The 20,557-nt window shown below is 38.2% G+C and overlaps 1 protein-coding gene and 1 pseudogene across 2 annotated transcripts in view; one reads left to right on the forward strand and one right to left on the reverse strand.

Moving 5' to 3' along the window:
- ENOX1 (ecto-NOX disulfide-thiol exchanger 1) overlaps positions 1–20,557 on the forward strand; it is a 700,008-nt gene that overhangs the window by 418,915 nt on the left and 260,536 nt on the right. The gene's annotated exons all lie outside the window — the stretch shown is intronic.
- LOC119039449 (replication factor C subunit 5-like) lies at positions 5,618–6,618 on the reverse strand (annotated as a pseudogene).

Genomic DNA, 20,557 nt, shown 5'->3' on the forward strand with positions numbered 1-20,557 from the left:
ATTCTGGTTATTTAGTATTTTCATAGAAATATGTTTTCATAAATATAATATTCATTTTCACCTGGATTAAAATGATACTTCAGGAATTTTTTAAATTATAATTAACTCTTTTTATAGTATCTAGTTTTAGGCATGCATCTAAGTTTACTCTGATTTTTAGTTTCTGTTCTATAAATTTGTTGAGAATTAGATGAGATGATATAAGTGAAAGTGATGTCATTTAAAAGGTGCTTGGCAAATTTTAAGTATAGAAGAATTCTGATTTTATCTCTATGTAAACAATTTACATTTAGTCTTAGGGCAATAAAATGCCAAAATGTGTCATGAGTTAGTTAAATATTGTAATAAGTACTATCAGCAAATATTTAGCACATTAATCACAATTACTGTAGAGAGTTTCAACACTTCTCCCGCTTCAAGTTAGCCACAGGTTTTCTAACTGTCCTTTAATTGTTGTGCTAATAATAAACTTTGGGTTTTCCATTAGTTCAACTTCTTTGTTTTGTACCTAATTGTTATACCTGATAATTAACCTATAAATAATATGAAAGTTTCAGGTTTTTCCTGAAAAAAAGACTTGAGGCTAACACTTCTTATGTCAAGATAAGGGATAAGACCAAGCTTTAAATTTTATTTCTCAGGTTAAACATCTGAAATTTTATTTCTCAGGTTAAATATCTGTGCCTATTTTACCCTATTAGACATCTATCCTCTATTTGTAGTTTGATATATTTCATATAACAACCTTATATATCATCAAAAAATCTAAAAATATCTTGTCTCTAGCTGTAGTTTTTTTTTTTTCTGAAACCACTTTCTGGGTCTATAATTTACTTGTAGATAGATCTTTAGGCATACTGAGCATGATTCAATGAGGTCTAAAAACTTTCACAACAAAATCTGGCTCATTGATCATTTATTCACTGAACACCTATGTTTTGCTAGTTAGGTGCGAGATAAATAATGATGAGCAAAAGAAACAATGCATGGCACCACAGTCTAATAGGAGACACAAACATTGAAGAAAATATGTATTTACAAATACACAAAACATTATGAGGTTAAAGAACAGGTTACCATAAAAGAGGATGGCCATTAATAAAGTAAGAGATGTAAGAATCATCAAGTCAGACCATGATTGCTCAGCCAGTGCTCTGCCTGTAAGAGTCAGAACTAGGGATACCATAACATCATATTCATGAATCCTTAAGATTAAAAGATCTGAAAGGTTCTCTTGCAAACTTCTCAGTCAATACTATGCTATTGAGTTTCTTCAGATACACTAATTCAAAAAAATGTATACATCTCTCTGTTCATTGCAGAGTTATTTAAAACAAGCCAAGATATGGAAGCAACCCAACTACCCATCAACAAACAAGTGTATAAATATTTGTGGCACATATATATAATGGAATATTACTTGGCCATAAAAAATAATGAAATCTCACTTATGAGTGAAATTATATGATTCTTGGTATTTTTAAAATATATTTTATTGACTATGCTATTACAGTTGTCCTATTTCCCCCCTTCATACCCCTCCAGCCTGTACACTCTCTCCCATGCACATTCCCCCCCCTTCAGTTCATGTCCATGTGTCATAAGTTCTTTAGCTTCTACATTTCCCACACTACTCTTGCCCTCCCCCTGTCTATTTTCCACCTACAATGTATGCTACTTATTCTCTGTACCTTTTCCCCCTTTCTCCTCCCCCCACTTCCCTGTTGCTAACCCCCCATGTGATCTCCATTTTTGTGATTCTGTTCCTGTTCTAGTTGTTTTCTTAGTTTCTTTCTGTTTTTGTTTTAGGTGTGGTTGTTAGTAATTGTGAGTTTGCTGTCATTTTACTACACATGCTTTTGATCTTTTTCTTAGATAAGTCCCTTTAACATTTCATAAAATAAGGTCTTGGTGATGATGAACTCCTTTAACTTGACCTTATCTGAGAAGCACTTTATCTGCCATTCCATTCTAAATGAAAGCTTTGATAGCTAGAGCAATCTTGGATGTAGGTCCTTGCCTTTCATGACTTTGAATACTTCTTTCCAGCCCCTTCTTGCCTGCAAGGTTTCTTTTGAGAAATCAGCTGACAGTCTTATGGGAACTCCTTTGTAGGTTATTGTTGCTTTATCTCTTGCTGCTTCTAGGATTCTCTCCTTCATTTTTATATTGGCTAATGTAAGTTCGATGTACCTTTGTGTGTTCCTCCTTGTGTCCAACTTCTTTGGGACTCTCTGAGCTTCTTGGACTTCCTGAAAGTCTATTTTCTTTGCCAAATTGGGGAAGTTCTTCTTTATTATTTGTTCAAATAACTTTTCCATTTGTTGCTCTTCCTCTTCGCCTTCTGGTACTCCTATAATTCAGACAGTGGCATGTTTAAAGATGTCCTGGAGGTTCCTAAGCCTCTCCTCATTGTTTTTGAGTTTTGTTTCTTCAGTCTTTTCTGTTTGGTTTTTTCTTTCTTCCTTCCGATTCAATCCATTGATTTGAGTCCCAGTTTCCTTCCCATCACTATTTTCCTCCCATCCTGTGCATTTTCCTTCATTTCACTTATGGTAGCCTTCATTTTTTCATCTAATTTGCAACCATATTCAACCAATTTTGTGAGCATCCTAATCATCAGTGCTTTGAACTGTGCATCTGATAAGTTGGCTATCTGTTCATCGCTTAGTTGAGTTTGCTGTGGAGCTTTGATCTGTTCCTCCATTTGGGCCATTTTTTTTTGTCTTGTCATGCTTGTTATGTATGAGGGACAGAGCCTTTGGTGTTCACCAGGGCAGGGCAACCCAGTCACTGGGTTGTGATGCCATTTGTGGGGGTGGGGTCCAAAAGGGAACAATGACACTTGTGCTGCTCTCTGTTGGATCTCAGTCCCCTCCACCACTTCCCCCAAGCAAACTGGACCTTTCTGGTTCTGATTCCCATGTGGCTGGGCTTGTATACATTCTAGGACCCTGTGGGTCTCTCCAACGAACTGTCCTGTGAGGCTGGGAGTTTCTCCCAGAACCTCGACCACCACAGGTGCTTTCAATCAGTGTTTTGAGGCTTTATTTCCATGCGCCGGGACTCTGGGTTGCACTGTCTTGCTCCCCAATTTCGCCTGGTTTATCTGCAAGTGAATGTGGGACTGTCTGGTCAGCCACCTTGCATGATGTGCCCAGCTTCGCAATCATTGTCTTGCTTGGTCTGCCTGTTGCCACCCCATGCCCAGGTTTTGCCAGCTGCTGCCTGTGTGCCCAGGGTCCCCTACTGCCATCTTGTGAGTCCAAGGTGCCTTTTGTGCCCGGTGCTACTGCATTTTGTGCAGTGACCTCTCTCCATCCAGCTGCCCGACTCTGCCCCACTTACTGGTCTGGATGAATGTGTCTATTTTATCTCCTTGGTTGTCTGACTTCCAGAGAGTTCAATTTTCTGTCAGTTTTGGTTGCTATTTGGTTGCTATTTTGGTTGCTAATTTGTTTCTAAATTGTTGTTGTTATTATTTTGGTTGTGCAAGGAGGCACACTATGTCTACTTACACCTCCATCTTGGCCAGAAGTCCTGATTCTTGTCATTTTCTGACTGTCTTGTTTCACTTAGCATTATGTCCTTAAGGTCCATCCGCGTTGCTGCAAATGGCAGTATTTTATTCTTTCTTAGGGTTGAGTAGTATTCCATTGTATATATGAACCACATCGTCAAATAAACAAAAATTCATAGACACAGGCAACAGTATATAGTGGTTGCCAGAGAAAAGGAGGTTGGAGAGTAGTAAAGGGTAAAGGGGGCCAAATATATGGTGAAAGAGGACAATTTGACTTTGGTAGGGGTCACACAATATGATTTACAGATCAGATATCATAAAACTGTACACTTGAAACACACATAATCTTGTTAACCAATGTCACCCCAATACATTTAATTTTTTTAAAGGAATGAAGTCTTACCATTTGCAACAGCATGGATGGACCTAGAGCGTATTATGCTAAGTGAAATAAGTCAGTCAGAGAAAGACAAATGCCATATGATTTCACTTATATGTGGATCTAAAGAACAAAATAAACAAAACTAAAACAGACTCATGAAGAGAACAAACTTATGGTTGCCAGAGGGGAGGAGGGTTGAGTAGAAAAGGTGAAGGGATTAAGATGTGCAAATTGGTAGTTACAAAATTATCATGGGGATATAAAGTACAACATAGGAAATATGCTCAGTAACATTGTAATAACTATGCATAGTGCCAAGTGAATACTGGAAATATCAGGGGGATCACTTTGTAAATTCTAATTGTCTAACCACTATGCCGTACACCTGAAACTGATACAAAATAATACAAAATATTGAATCTAATCTGAATTGAAAAACAAAATTTTAAAAAATAAAATAGAAAAAAAATAACATATAAATATTATACTGTTGAATACAGAGGTTCAAACAGATATTTTTTTTCAAAAGTTTCAGAAAACCTTCCTGAAGTTCTCTTCTTCCATTCCTTCTTTTAATTAATTTATCAATTTTTTATTCACTGTATATTAAAGTGACTGTTAAATACTGATGGACATTAGAATCTTTTTAGGAGCTATATAATAATGCCTCCTCCGCACATCAGATCCACTGAGTTAAAGTCTGCTGGGGGTGGAGAGCAGCATGTATTTAAAAAAAAAAACCTTCTCGACTGACTAAAATGTCCTTCAGATGTTGAGAGGTGTGTGCCAGACACAGAGGCCAGCCTTGTGGCTACTGAGAGAAGCAGATATCTGCCTGGGGGACAAATGTGCTTCCATATGTTATATAAGTTCAATAAGGAAAGCATTCAATTGCTCTGTAGAAAGCTTATGTTTTCTCTTTTTTAAACAAGAAAGCTGCTTTATTTTCATTACGAAGAATGACATAAATGTAGCATGACTGCTGCAAAATGCTACATAGGCACACAGGTCCTAATCCCTCTGGCAGGTGCAGGTTTAGAGTCAGGCTTCATCTCACCTGCACTACCTGCATTAAATATACATGGGTGTTGTACAACATCTGGCCTCTAATGGCACAAATTGAAAATTTACTGTCCACCCACAATTAGGGACCTGGTGGTAACTCCTCTACTTCAAGAGGAGAAATAAAAACTAGTTTCTAAAGTAAGAGAATTGAGTCCATTTTATGAGTATAATAGTTTTTGCAAGAAATCTGTTAACATCTATTCTAAAAGATACATGGAAAATGTCTCAGATTACACTTGATTTTGGACATGTTTTCTTTATCTTGGGTTGGAAGATGTGGGCCACATAGATTTGAAAGCTTTAGTATCCAAAATGAAATGGGGTAGGCTAACTTCCTGTCATCCAAGCAACTGAAGGGTAAAAGCCTGAAGATTGAAAGAAAGGTGTTTGGTTTTTACTCCCTATAGAACACAAGTGGGCACTGTAATAAGACAACTGTATGTTAAAACTGTTTTGCACATCTCCACTGCAGACAGCCAAAAGCAACATACTTTTTATGCATCTCTCCACCCATGCCTGGAATAATAATTTTCCAAGAGTTGGGGTGATTGTGGTATTATCCCCTGGCCCCAGGTGGCAGTTCACCCCATAACCAAGTCCCCAGTTCTCTAGTCACTTCTGGGCCTCAGAATTGCAGCAAATGGCCCTCAGTCAGCCTCTGTGACACTCAGGTCTCTGGTGACTTGAAAGGCTGCAATGAGGGAACTCAGCTGAATCTTCTCATTGGTGACAATAGAAAGTCTGTACTCAATTTCTGCCATTTCAGTCAATAAATGTATTCATATTGAAGATGGAAAGTCAATGCTATGTATTAACAAGTGTATCTCTGTCAGGATATCACTTAATGCCAACCCCTTCAGCATTTTCTACTCTATAATATTTCTGTAGGCTGTGGTGAAGTCTTGATTCAACATCAGTCTAGAATGTTGGCAATGTCTGACCTGAGCAGATGCCCTGCACAGGTATAGTAAGGTCTCCTCTGTCACTTTTCCAAAGATGATATTGGTACTCTCAAATGATCAGAGCCCATTGCACATCTTCACAGAAAGTGTCACAAGTGCTTTCATCCCATCTTTACTCATATCAACTTTCTCTTTACAACATGTTCCAGGCCTGGAACCATCAGTTCAGGAGTTAGGGGACTGAATCAGAACCTTATACTGCAGGACTGCAAGCTGGGGATGATCTTTGACAGATAGTTACAGATGAGGCAAGATCTGGTATTTTTAGTAAATTTCTCAGTCACTCTCCCCAAGGCATCTTGGGCATCTTTAGTCATGGCATCAGCTTCATCCAGTATCATTAGTTTAAAGCCTTTCTGAAATATTGTCCTTGTGCTAGCAAAGCTCAGATTTATTCCCTGGATTACACCTATTCTTTGATTGTCTGGAGCACTCAGCTTCAAGACCATGGAGTTGAAATCTGTGTCTTTGTATAGCTGTTTCACCCAGGCTAGAATGGTGGGTATTGTTCCTGTCCCTGGAGGACCAGAGAGAAATTGGTCTTCACTGATACATTTTTTAATGGTACTCACAATGTTCTAATGAGAAAGATCATTCTGTGTCTGTGGCCAGTATTTTTCAACCCAGGGCAGGTTCCTGATCTGGGGTGTCAAGGGCTGCTGCTACTTGTGCCCTGAAGTGTCCATGGCAGGGTTATGAAGATGTCTGGGCCTGCTGGAGTTGTGCAGTCTCTGGAGAGTCTGCATAGATCTCTACATTTTCTCCTTTTTAAATGAGCTAAACAAATAACTTAACTGTTTTCATGCCTTGAAAAATCCCTATTTTTATCCACCACGTCACTGAGTAAGAAATCTGTGGATAGTTTTTGAGGATTGCCTTCTTGGACCATCATCACTGCATTCCAGCTTCTCAGATCCTGTCTTTATATCTCTAGAAATATCTCACAAATCCATTTCCTGTCTCCATTCTCCACAGCTGCTACCTCATCTTCCATATATTCTAGTAATTACCTTAAAATAGGTTATGCTGCCTTGAGCTTCTCTCCCTGTGAGCTTACACTCCATTTTAGTAAGACTATCATTCTGAATTACAAATTTGATCCTGTTACTCCCAATTTAAAATACTCCATTAGGTCTCCATTGTCTATGGAAATCAAACTTTTTAGCATGATCTGACTAATATCAGTATCATTCCCTACTATTCACCATTTTTCCCTAAAGTTCTAGTTAAACAAAATTACTCACTTTTCTATACCATGCCATACACTTTTCACCTGAGTTTCTTAGCTCATGTGTTGTTGATGCCTAAAACACTTTTTGAAAAAAGATTGTATTTATTTATTTTTAGAGAAAGGGAAAGGGAAGGAGAAAAAGAGGGAGAGAAACATCAATGTGTGGTTGCCTCTCGAATGTCCCCTCCTGGGGACCTAATCTGCAGCCCAGGCCTGTGCCCAGACTGGGAATCAAACTGGTGCCCCTTGATTCACAGTCCAGCACTCAATCTACTAAGCCACACTAGCCAGGTCTAAAACACTTTTTTAAAATTTCTTTTAATACTAATAACCCTCCCATTTTTACCATCCATCTTTCAGGAAAATCTAAAACACTTCTACTGGCAGAGTTGACTGGTTCTTCCATTGTGTTCTTTCTATTAACCTATGTTTTAATTAATGTACCCATTTATCTACATACCTACCTATATACTAACTTATCTGTCTAGCCCTCTCTTTTTTGGAGTAAGTATTTTGTTTACCCAGAACTTAAAATGGCACTATGCATAGTAGAGATTAACTAAATATTCCCTGAATTGATGGAAAAAAGAATGAATAAACCTGAAACCAATTTGCTGTATCCCCTACTCATTGGTCCTAATTCTTCTTTGACATTTTATTTAACTAACCTAGACTATCTATATTTGCTTTCCTTCTAATATGTGAAGATTACTTTTAACCTCTATCTTTTCTTCTTTTATATTTTCTTTTTTAAAAATTGTTATTCTATTACAGTTTTCTCAATTTTCCCCCATTGCTCTCCGCTGCCCCACCTACCCCTTGCTCTGCTCCCACAGTCAATCCTATCATGAATGACCTCCATGGATCATTCATAAGTGTTCTTTAACTAGGCCCTTCCCCTTCTTTCCTCTCATCCTTTATCATTTTACCCAAGTCACAATGCTAGTAATTTACTACTCCAAAACAGACACCAACTCTGGAATTTTAGTAATTATGGGTAGTTTCCAAAGTTGAATGAAGTTCTCAAGGTCAAATAACCTAATCCTAGTAGATATGCTACAAACTCAGATTTGCAAGAGAGGGCAGTGGTTAGCATTTAATTTAGTGCCATATCACCTTGGTTCCAGGATTGAATCTTACACTTGCATTTTGTTCTGAGGATATCTGATGCTAGCTCTAATGTCCTCCCTCTCCCTATTTCTACCACTATCTTGGGCTAAACTTTCACACCTGCATTGTTTATTAGACTTTTTCTAATTTATAGATTACTTTGCTTGCAGAGGGAGACACAAAATGGGAGTTGAACAATTCTGTCATCTTGTTATTTATTGTTAGTGGCCTTCCCCAAAAGTGTGTCTATTTTTCCTTGTCCTCGCCTTTGGATATTTTAAAATATATTCCATGTACTACCTTTGATATTTTCTAAAATATTCAAGTATAGTCCTTCTGGATTTAGGCCTCTCCAGTGTTCTAAGACATCCCCCTGCCCTTTTTTTACTGTATTTACTTTTCTGTCATTGTTTCCATTTATTTCTCTTTCTTTGGGAATAGAATTTGTAAGAAAAAGTTCTTGTAAAGACACAGTGATTTCTATAGTGATACACCCTCTTCATTCACTAGGATTATGACAACAAAACTTCGCTAAGTTTTTAAAAATTTCTTTTATAAGCCAATGGCATGGATCTGATTAGAAATAATGTTCCCTGTCCTCACTATTATCAATACAAGGCTGGTATAATAATTTGTTTTCTGAGTTCTGTTATCTTCATGTTGTCATTGACTTTTTCTTGCAGTTGGTCAATATTAAGGCTGTTATGTAGTTCTTCCCAGCTTTCCAAGGTTGCAAACAAGATTCCTGTCATTCCTAACCTGGCCTAATTAAACCATTGTAAATCAGTTCTCGCTGACTTTATTTAAAGCTGTCTTAAAATCATGATACCTTGTGTATTTTTTGGTCTCTTGGCTAATGAATTCTGAGATTACTTTCTACGCTGTAAAATGTGCTTTATTTTCTTTCTACTAAAATGATACTATGCTTTGAGCAGTAAAATATTAGTTTTAGTATTTTATGATTTAGTGAAAAAATATGTATTTACATTGTCAAGATTTCTCTAATCTTTTCAGCCTATCTTTTATAAAAAAGCTCACTTTGGTTTCTAGTTGATAAACTAGATTTTTTATGTAGAAAAATATTTTACCTAGGAAGCATGAATTTAAATCCCTTGACATTTTCCTCAAAGCAACATTTTAGAGAATAAATCTACCATTGTCATTACACAGATGTGGAGAGCAGTACAATCCGAATAACCTAACTGAAAAGTAAAGGAGTCAAGAAACAGCCAGCTCGGACCTTCCAGTAGCCTCTACACGCTGCATGCAAACCTCGGAGTTTGCCATGCCCTTCTTCACCCATCTGCCCACTTTCCCTCCCTCTTCCTATTGAGGTCTTCTTTGTCCTTCAAGATTCAGCTCATATTAGTCTTTGCTTCCCTGACACGGAGATGAAAATAACACCTTTCCCCTCTCCTTATCATACATTTTTACAAAACTTTAAAAATATAATTGGCTGCAACATCCAGTAACTGAGCCCCTACTGTGGAGACAGACTGTATAAATGATAATAAAGACAGGTTATTAGGCATAATTTTTTCTTAACCACTGTTTTTCTTAAAAATTATCAGTTCCAAGAGCTTTCAGAATGACAGCTGTATTTAATACTTTATACATTTTTCAAAAAGAGAGGTATGAGTCACATTAGTTAATTTCAAAAGACCTAGGCTCATTGTTTAAAGAGCAGTATTTAACTGGACCTGGTGCTGGTTGCAGTGGACAGTAGCTGTGCCGAGAGGACAGGTGCCAAGAGGATATTTTAGGAGGACCTGGCTCCCCACAGTCTTTTTTCTCCCACCTGTTTGTGACATTGTTCATTAGGACTGGGACATGGAGGAGACTATGCACATTATGCTGCTAAATATAGTGAGTCCAGATGGTCAACCCATGTTCTGTTCAACAGACCACACAGTATCTTAATACTTTTTTTTGGCAGTTTATAACATGCAATACTACTAAGAGCCCTGGGTTTTAAATTGCTACAGGTCTCAAGCTTCCTGGCAGGAACAGCACGGTCCATCAGTTTTCAGTGTTAGAATAAATAGCAGGAAGGAAAACAAATTGTATTTTCTGAAGAGATGTCATCATCATAAGTGACCACACAAAGCCCTATCATAGGTCTGTGTGCTGTGTATCCTGAGAACTTGATCATTCAAATTGCTCCCTGCCTTTCAATGTCTGGGAAATTAGTTGGAGAGAAAACACACACAGACAAACAAAGGGGCATATGGAATATTTATTGTGAAAATACAGTTGTTGTGCAGTTTATTTGTGGGTACCAGCTTAATTTGCTATACTTGTGTCATCAGAATGTTTATTTACTCATTTATTTATACATAAGAAAGTATTCTAGCCTCTTTCTAAGCCTAATATCAGCCAAATCTTAGGATTCTTCTTCCTGATATATATGAGTTTGAACTTTATGAAACTGCCCATATTTGACTATTTTTTAATCCACTAAAACATTAATCTTATGGCTCAATGTAAACACAACTATTAAAAATTAAAATAATTCATGTCTCACATTATATTCTCAGACATATCACCCATGAGAAATTCTGTCATTAGAAGGAGCAGACAGGCATGAAGAGTTGGTCTTACAAGGTTTCACAGACAAGTTGGGCCTTGATGTGAGTCTAAACGGAAGGATGCATAGAGCAAAAGGAGGAATGATGCTCAGCAGGAACAGCCATGAGTGACATGTATAGGAGGCAGTGTGCACCAACAGTGAGAAAGGAAGCTGATGGGCCTCTCTCCTCTAACGTAAATTTTTAATATTTGCACTTATTTGAAAAGCATGCTTTCAAAGCATGTGAGTGAAACCTTATGACCTTTCTGAAGTTTTCAGAAAATTATTCTTTTAATATTACTAATACTTTAATCAGAGTCAGATATTTCTGTTTGGGAGTAGGTGTTTGTCAGCAAAGTGACTGTGTTGGAAAAAGCTGTGTAATTTAGTACAGGAGGCATGAGTTTGCTCGTGTGAAAACAGCTGCATAGAATGGGAGGCACATTTCCCTTTAGGGAGTTAAGCTTTACTGCCTATCAAATCCTAGTGAAGGCTCTCCTGCCAAAACAGCAACTGTGGGGTGAAGCTCTCAAGAGCTCTCTTTGCCATTCCTGTGGATGTCCTTCTACCTTTCTGGCCCTTCCTTACTGTGTTGAAAAACTGCAGCCTCAGGTGTTCCACCTTACCAGGTGCAAATAATGGCTAACCACCCAGCACATTCCTCTGAGACTACCATGAGGGTGAATCAAAGGTCAGCTTCTCAGGATCAGTTTCCACAGCTGCCCTGCCTGTCAGTCCCAGGCTTAATGCTGCCTGAGGTGTGTTCCAGCAGAGATCATCGAGGCATCTGACTAGGGGCCATGGAACAAAATGAACTAGATTTTCTTGGAGTGAAAAGACAACGACTGTGCTCTATCTAATGTGTTGAAAAAACTCCCTGGGTGCTTCAAGTGGTGCAAATGTGTTCTCATTATTTTTAGAGCTTCCTGTATAATTTAGAAAATTATGGCTAGGTATTATTATTTCCTTATATTTAAAGCAAATAAACTTGTGTGTGTTTTAGTAATAATTTATTGGAATTTGATGTCTACTGTTAATCATTTGTGTTTAGCAAAAAGAAGAAGGCAGGGTTGCTTTCTTCCTTGAGTTAATGGTCTCTAGACCTCAAAAAAGCTTGAGGTTCAAATTGGAAGTCAACAATAAGCACAAGAACAACCTGTAAATTAATCTCAGAGCCAAGATGAGAGCTAAATTTCATATGAATTCTTATAGTGTCACAGGCATTATCTTTCTTGTGGGTCCAGGGAAACCATAACCCCTAGTGATGATTATATATCATTTTTCTTGAAGATACAGTGAATTTCATTTGCTTGATTGAACAAATTTGTATATGTACATTTAAAAGTATAAACTTTATTTTTGTTCAGTATGGTGAATCCAAGAGATCAGAAGATGGCCCCAGAAAAGATAGTCTGTAAGAGTTCCTGCGAGGAGAGAACATGCCCACAGCACAGGAGGCCACACTGGAAGCACCAGGGCCTGTCGGGTGGGTGCAGAGGGAATGAAGAGAAAGTGTTGGCAAGAGGTTTCATGGTGGTTTCCTTGGGGAAGAACTGGTGAAGCAAGATATACAGCCTTACGATTGGCAAGTCTGAAAAATTTCAGGGCTCTGAGGTATAGGGGCAGGCTCTGTTTGTCTAGTTCCTGGCCCTGAAGGATAGTGGTTTGTTATGTGAGCCCCACAAGAGAGATGATTGAGGGTATGAGCTCTGGAATGTTGGTTTTCATTTGAAATGTGTGCTTCCAAGTGTATTGTTTGCCACCTCTAGGAACAGGCTAGCCCTCTAGTATCAGCAATGCCTCAGATGTCAAAGCAACATGAAATACAAAAAATAAAAAACACAATTAATATAGCATTTTATGGTGTGTGTAACTGTACACATATGCAACATACACACTCATAATATTTATTCAGTGAATGTATATGTGGGGAGGGAAGAGAGGATGCATGTCTGCTGTGTACCAGACACTATTTTACCTGATGGAGACTTAGAAGGAAAAATACTTCAAAGTTTTAAAAGTCAGCCTGTCCTTGCGGATGCCCAACTTACTGAAGAAATAATTATGTAATAGAACCTTTGAGACTGAGAAATCCTGTAGAGAAATAGAACTGATAGGAAGACAGAAGGTAAGTGAAGATGCTATTTTAGGTAGATCAGGATAGGCCTTCCTGCAGAGGGTGATATTTCAGCAGAGAAGGGACTAAGGAGCAAGCAGGGTTGTTGTACATGTATCTGGGGGAACCACAAGTGCAAAATCACTGAGAGAGAATAATGCTTCTCAGGCTCAAGGAAGAGTAATAAGCTCTGTGTTCTGGGAGCTCTAGGGAAAAGGGAGTTGTAGCAACTGAGGTTGCCAAGGTGACCAGAAGGCAAATACTGAAGGAGCTTGGAGGCTACCCAAGAGCAATTGGAAGTTGTGCATGTTTCTGTGATGCTAGAAACTTACACCATCTGAAGACAAGAGATCAACTTTAGCCTAAAAATGCAAATTAAGTAATCATCCCTCCACTGAATTTTCTTATACTCTATACTGTCGAATGTTTTTATATTCATTTGCGATAGTTCAGTTTTCAAATGTGGAAGCTTAATATCTTTCTACCCCAAAGCTCTAAATTTGGATTTTTTAATAGTTTTTAACATATCAAACAATTAAAAATTTCTGCATGTAATACAAAAGGACAGCTTTAGGTCATGACAGACATACCTCATAGATGGTATTTAAGTAAAATGAAATACAATTTAAAAAACTGCCACACTTCTATAAATCTAGAAGAAAAATCTGATCAACAATTTGCTTTTATTTTCTATTTAATCATGGTGGGTTTATATATATATATATATGTCATTTACTAAATATAAAGTAAAATCCACATATACTCCATTTGCCATAAGAATGCCTACAATGAAAACCTTGTTTCAAATCTAATGTGGACATTGTTCCTTCATTAAAATTTTTTGGTGTTCATGAATGTGTCACATAAATCCCGGAGTCTCCATTATTTCCCCAGCTCTTTTACAGCTTCCAGTTCTGATCAGAATTTTAAAACACTATCTTAAAAAGTGTTCTCTGAACAACAAAGGAAGGAGGGAAGGAAGGAAAGAAGGAAAAGAAAATAGGCTTTCTGATCAAATGTGCTGCCGTTTCCTATTTAAGTATATGTAGGTAAATGGACAATCTTCTGTTAACCTTAGCGTCTTGTTACTGCTATTAATTTCTTCCTCTGAGCAAACTTTAAATGCGTTATTAACTAATAGCTGGTCAGTTGTGTTGCTTTGTTTTAGGTAAAGGGAAGAAACTGAAGAATAGCTCACTTAGCTGCTTTTTTGTTCTAATTCTAACACCTCTCCCCTCACATTAGTGAGGCAAGAGTCACATACCACTTATTAATATTGTGCATGTTGTTTGCTTCAGTGGAAAAGATGAGCCATGCTCTGGAGCTAAATGCTTTGGTTAGCCTTCATGTTGAGCCCCTATTGCTTATATATATAACAAAACTGTGATCATATATCATGGAGAAAATGTACTTTTCTGGGTTTCATATATAAATTTATAATCATTGTACTTAATATGTTTCAGAAATCACTTTTTCTCCTCATATACAGTAATTTTTGCAATTTAATTTAGCAAAGCACTCACAAATTCAGAAACAATTTAAGCTTAATACAACTCTGATTGGAATGATACAACTCTAACCTCTATTTTATTCTGCATCACATTTTCAGTACTAATTCACATGTTCTCTTTAATTTGCTGTCCTTCGTAAAATGATCCACTCATTTCCTTGGTTCCCAAGTGTGTGCTCTAAAGGCAAACAGCATTTCCAAAAGCCCCTGCCATTGTTCTGAACTTTGCTGGATTAAAACAGCAAGATGACTGGCTTTTCTTTCTGTTTAATCTACTGGACCACAGCAGTTTACAGAACAGAACAGCCATGCTACAGAGAAACCCTTGCCATACACAGGCTTGTACCACCTAATTTATTATTCTGGTGTCATTTGTACCAACAATGAATTGAACCAAAATACTGATAGAGATTTAAAAAAACAGATCAGAATATGTACTTTGGGTAGGGGGGAATAGTTGGTTTGAAGATGTGCTCACAAAATTGGCCTTAGTGGAGTTTTGCTGCTATTTTAATAATCAAAAGAACTCCTTTATGAGAATCTGTCTAAAGGGATCTGGACTTAACTATCAAAATGCCTCACAGTGTTGCTAGCTATGTTTTATTTCCTTCAGTTCTTCCAAAAGGAATGATGCGTTTAGCCCCTGAAATAACTTGTGAGATGAGGATTGAAGGCACAAGGTGGAAAAGCTCAGGAAACTGGCCTGTAGGGAGCTTGTGACAAGAGCTCTCTTATGGTATGCAAATTGTGCTGCCACACTGCTGTGCACATTTTAATAGTAGAGGTAGAAAAAGATGTCCTCAGATCAGCTCTCAGGGCTAAAGTGTATCTTTACTGGGAATGAAAAAGTGTCAAATGGCAATGAATCTGATAAACTCACAGTGAGACTTTGATTCACTTGACATCACACAGTAACATAGACCCTTGTGCTTCCCTCATTCCCAGTATGTGGGTGCTCCCTTGGAATAGAAATTAGAACTTGGGATTTCTGGTTTACATAGCTTATGGCTCTACCAAGATCCACAGTACCTTCACTTTTTATTTTCTGTAGCTCTGGTTCATGGTGGTTGCAGAAAAAGGAACAGAATTCTGGGCTTGCCTGTAGCTAGCTGCCACTGTAATTAGATAGCTTGTGTTAGAGGCACCATGTTGGGGAGAAGTGAGAGTAGGGCAGAAAGAAGAGTTAGTAACCCAACTTTACCTCCCAGGCATCCCATTCATATGGCCCTGACCAGACTTTCCATCTTGCCCTTTTATCTCCTCTTACTATTATGTTTTGTTAGGGTGCAGAAGGGTGGTCGGTGTTGGTGAAGTAGCTGTCTACACAGGGAGAACAGTTCTAGGCAGTTATCGAAGGTTATAATGCTTATACCAACCTCTCAGCTCAAAACACAAATTTACCCTCAGTGTATGTATTTGGACAAAATTAAGCCCAGTTTGGGCTAAGGTGCTGTGAGACTTTCTGATAAAATCTAACCCATTGAAACTCAGGCTATGTACAGATCAACCATAGGTGGACATCTCATGCCTTTGTTTTCCCTCTTCTTTTCTCTAATGTGCAATCAGTGTTCTGACTTTAGAAAAAATGAGCTTCTTAATAGAGCATGGATCTTGAAATGTTTTCCAGCAGTGATTTCTGCTGATTTGCTCAAATTCTTTTCCTTGCCTACTTTATAACTGAAGTAGAGGGGTTAGGATGGCTGCCAGGGACCTGGGATCAGGGTCATGCAAAGACACAACAAAGCTTCCAGGTCCTGGTCACCGTGAGATCCTCAGACTGTGCTCTGCCTTGCTACCTCAGACTGTCTCCCAGCACAATGCTGATGCTAGCATTTTCCCTTCAAGCAACTCTGGCTTCATGATTTCTTACTGCTCACCCTGCTTTTTATTGGGAGGGAGTAATCTTAGCAAGTGTCCTTCCTTTCTGCAAGCCTAGCAATACATCAATAAGTAGCTATATTCAGAATGCAGTTGTTTTCTTATATTAAACAGGCTCCTAAGAATGTCTACTATGGGGGATTATAGCATGCTCAAGTCTGCTAACACTTTTTAATTTGTAAACTCCTTCAAGATGGGGTCTATTTCTTACCATTAGATAGCTGACCTCAAGCACAGTGATCTGCATTCAGTGAGCATTACATACAGATCTCTTGAGTGAGATGCATTTCCAGAAAAAGAAGCTACTTCTTTTAACCCAGGCTCTCTCTCTTTCTCTCTCTGTCACCAATCAAACCAAAAGGGACTCCCTACTCTGACTCTTTTTTGGAGAGAACCTCAGTTCTACAAATCTAGAACAATAGAGGTCCAGGCCCAAACAGAACCCTGGTCTCTGCCATTCATTAGCTTTGTGACCTTGAGTAAATGATCCAAATCTGAATACTAGTTTTCTTCTTTTGTAAAAAGCTGCTAATAGCCATGGCTAGTGTAGCTCAGTGGACTGAACATGGGCCTGTAAACAAAAGAGTTGCTGGTTTGATTTCTAGTCAGGGCATATGCTTGGGTTGCGGGCCAGGTCCCCAGTGGAGGGTGCATGAGAGAAAACCACACATTGATGTTTCTCTTCCTCTCTTTCTCCTACCCTTCCCTTCTCTCTAAAAATAAATAAATAAAATCTTTTGTTAAAAGTTGCTAATAACATCTATTTCATAGGTTGTTGTGGGTTTTCACATAACCACATATGTGGGGCTATTATATAGTACATTGTTTTCCCAATGTCTGCCCCTGGGGAGAAGGGATGAGGGAATGATATTTTTCCTTTTATTTTAAAACTTTAGCTTTCTTAACTCATTACAATTATTAGTGTTAGTAATAATATCTTTTAAAATTAATATGTCCTTAGAATATTAGTTCCCATCTACCTAATGTGTATTGATGTTTATTCTCAGATGGAAAGCAAATGTGTCACTGCATTTTCATGCAATTTTCAGTACTGGGAAAAAAAGACACTTGAACTAGCTGTTAGTTAGGAATGGTAGCAAGAGTTTGGGAAATGTCTGAATGAGGATGGTTGTAAGAGTTTGGTGTTTGGAGATTGCCCTGTGGGAATTCTAGGAATGGTGATGCATTTAGTTGTAGGTCATGTGTCTCACTGTTTTTAGCTTGTAAATAAAACTATTTGTGTTGTAGAATTTGTGTCAGGTTGATATGCTGGGTAAGTACATGAACACATGTCTATTTCAGTGTGCAAGTAATAAAATCATTATCCTAATTGCATCAATGTTCAAGTCCTGGTGAATATTGAGAGTTGACTGCACTTCTCAAATACTATCACTGCATACACTTCACTGTGTAACCACAAGTTGCTGGTTGTTTTCTTAGTTATTATTTTATAATAAACATTATCTAATGATAAGCCATAAATTTTAGAATTGCACAAGAGTGAGAATATCATAGGACTTAAAGAGCAGAAGATCTTTTTCATTAAGACTCAGAAAGAAGAAATGCAATGCTAGTGTGAATTCTTTTTTTTTATTCCCGTCCAACCTTCAAACCCCCTTCCACCTGCATTCTGCACCCCTCCTTAGTTCATGTCCATGGGTCATACGTATAAGTTCTTTGGCTTCTACATTTCCTATACTATTCTTAACCTCCCCCTGTCTATTTTCTACCCACCATTTATGCTACTTATTCCCTGTACTCCCCCCCCCACACCTTCCCCACTGATAATCCTTCACGTAATCTCTACTTCTGTGATTCTGTTCCTGTTCTAGTTGTTTGCTTAGTTCATTTTGGTTTTTGTTATTGTTTTGTTTTTTTCTTAGGTTTGGTTGTTGATAGTTGTTAGTTTGTTGTCATTTTACTGTTCATATTTTTTTATCTTCTTTTTCTTAGATAAGTCCTTTTAATATTTTATACAATAAGATCTTGGTGATGATAAATTCCTTTAACTTGGCCTTATCTGGGAAGCTCTTTATTTGCCCTTCCATTTTAAATGATAGCTTTGCTGGACAGAGTTATCTTGGATGTAGGTCCTTGACTTCCATGACTTTGAATATTTTTCAGCCCCTTCTTGCCTGTAAATTTTCTTGTGAGAAATCAGCTGATAGTCTTATGGGAACTGCTTTGTAGGTAACTGGCTCCTTTTCTCTTACTGCTTTTAAGATTCTCTCCTTATCTTTAACTTTGGGTAATGTAATTATGATGTGCCTTGGTGTGTGCTTCCTTAGGTCTAACTTCTCTCTCTGAGAAGTCTCTAACTTCGCTCAGAGACTCTCTGAGATTCCTGGACTTCCTAGAAGTCTCTTTCCTGGCCAGATTGAGGAAGTTCTCCTTCATTATGTTTCCAAATAAGTTTTCAGTTGCTCGCTGTTTCTTTTCTCCTTCTGGCACCTCTTTGATTTGGATGTTGGAACATTAAAAGATGTCCTTGAGGTTCCTAAAGCTTCTCCTTATTTTTTTTTTTGAATTCTTGTTACTTCATTCTATACTGGTTGAATGCTAATTTCTTCCTTCTGGTCCAAACAGTTGATCTGAGTCCTGGTTTCCTTCCATTCACTCTTGGTTTTCTGTACATTTTCCTTTATTTCACTTTGCATAGCCTTCGCTTTTTCCTCATTTTGTGACTATACTCAACCATTTCTGTGGGCAACCTGATTACCAGTGTTTTGAACTGTGCATCTGATAGATGGGCTATCTCTTTGTTGCTTATTTTTATTTTTTCTGGAGCTTTGATCTGTTCTTTCATTTGGGCCTTTTTTTTTTTGTCTCTGGGTGGCTATAACATGGTAAGGGGCAGAGCCTTAGGTATTCGCCAGAGTGGGAAACCCATGTCACTGTGTTGTGGCACTATAAGTGAAGATGGAGTCAGAGAGGGAACAGTGCAGCTTGTTCAGTTCTCAGCTAGCTTTCAGTCACTTCCTCTGCTGCCCACAAGCAAATTGGGTCCTTCTGGTGCTGATTCCCAGGTGGGTGGGGTTTCGTAGGTTTCAGGACCCTGTGAGTCTCTCCAACAAACTCTCCTGTGAGGCTGAGAGTTTTCTCCCTCTGCCTCAACCCCCACAGGTGTTTTCAGTCAGAGATTTTGAAGCTTTATTTCCCCTCAGTGGAACCCTGGGTTGCACAGTGTGTCTCACTACCCTGTAGGTTCACCCAATTCATCTGCACACAAATGTGTGGCTGCTTACTCCACCAGCTGCTGCCTTGCCTAGTCCAACAGCTACCACCTTGCCTCCAGTCTTTTTCACCCTGGGTACCTGTGTCTGCCCCTCCTACAAGTCTGGATGAATGTTTCTTCTTTAACTTCTTGGTTGTCAGACTTCCATACAGTTCAATTTTCTGTCGGTTCTGGTTGGTTTTGTTTTTAAATCCATTGTTGTCCTTCTTTTGGTTGTGCAACAAGGCACAGCATACCTGCCTCCACCTCCATATTGGCTGGAAGTTGTTAGTGTGAATTCTTTTAAAATATTTGCTTAGGCAAGTTTAAGCCATCTAGCTGTGAAAATAATAAACCATAGTAGCAATAGCACTATGCTGTAACTCCCTCAAAGCACATTCAGCATAATTTTTATAAATAACAAATCGTAAATAATTGTGATTATGCTAAGGTAACATGAATTTGCATTCAGAACCATGGGTCAGATGTTTTTCTTTCATATCTATGTTCTTTAGGGACAGTTTTTGCTTGCTCCACCACCTTCTCCTGATGCTCTGTAAGTAATCTGTGAATAAAAGCTGGGGGTGGCATTTGATACTGAACTGAGTTTGGTGAATTTTAGGGGAAATAGAGATTTGTTTTCCTGTCAAGAAGTTGGCAGGAAAGACACAGCCAGTGCCTCAGAACAGCCGTTTGAAACCTGAGTGGGCTCCAGGCAGCAGCGGCTCTACTTGTGGAGGCCTTGCCCCACACCGTATGGAATATGGAATGCATTCACCTCTGACATTGGGTTAATTACAGGACACTTGGACAAGATGTTTATAATTTAGATTTTGTGATTATTTGGCTACAAGTTACTTCTTTCATTTAAAAACAGCTCTGATTGCTCAAAAAATGTTCAGGAATTTTTTTTTACAAAGTAGGAATGCCCCACTCACAAATGATTTTCAGTGATAATGATATCTATGTGAATATTAAATGTGATAATCAGAGAAAT

This window comes from Artibeus jamaicensis, unplaced genomic scaffold, assembly GCF_021234435.1.
Source record: "Artibeus jamaicensis isolate MK-2021 breed Jamaican fruit bat unplaced genomic scaffold, CSHL_Jam_final contig_414, whole genome shotgun sequence".
NCBI classification, from domain to species: domain Eukaryota; kingdom Metazoa; phylum Chordata; class Mammalia; order Chiroptera; family Phyllostomidae; genus Artibeus; species Artibeus jamaicensis.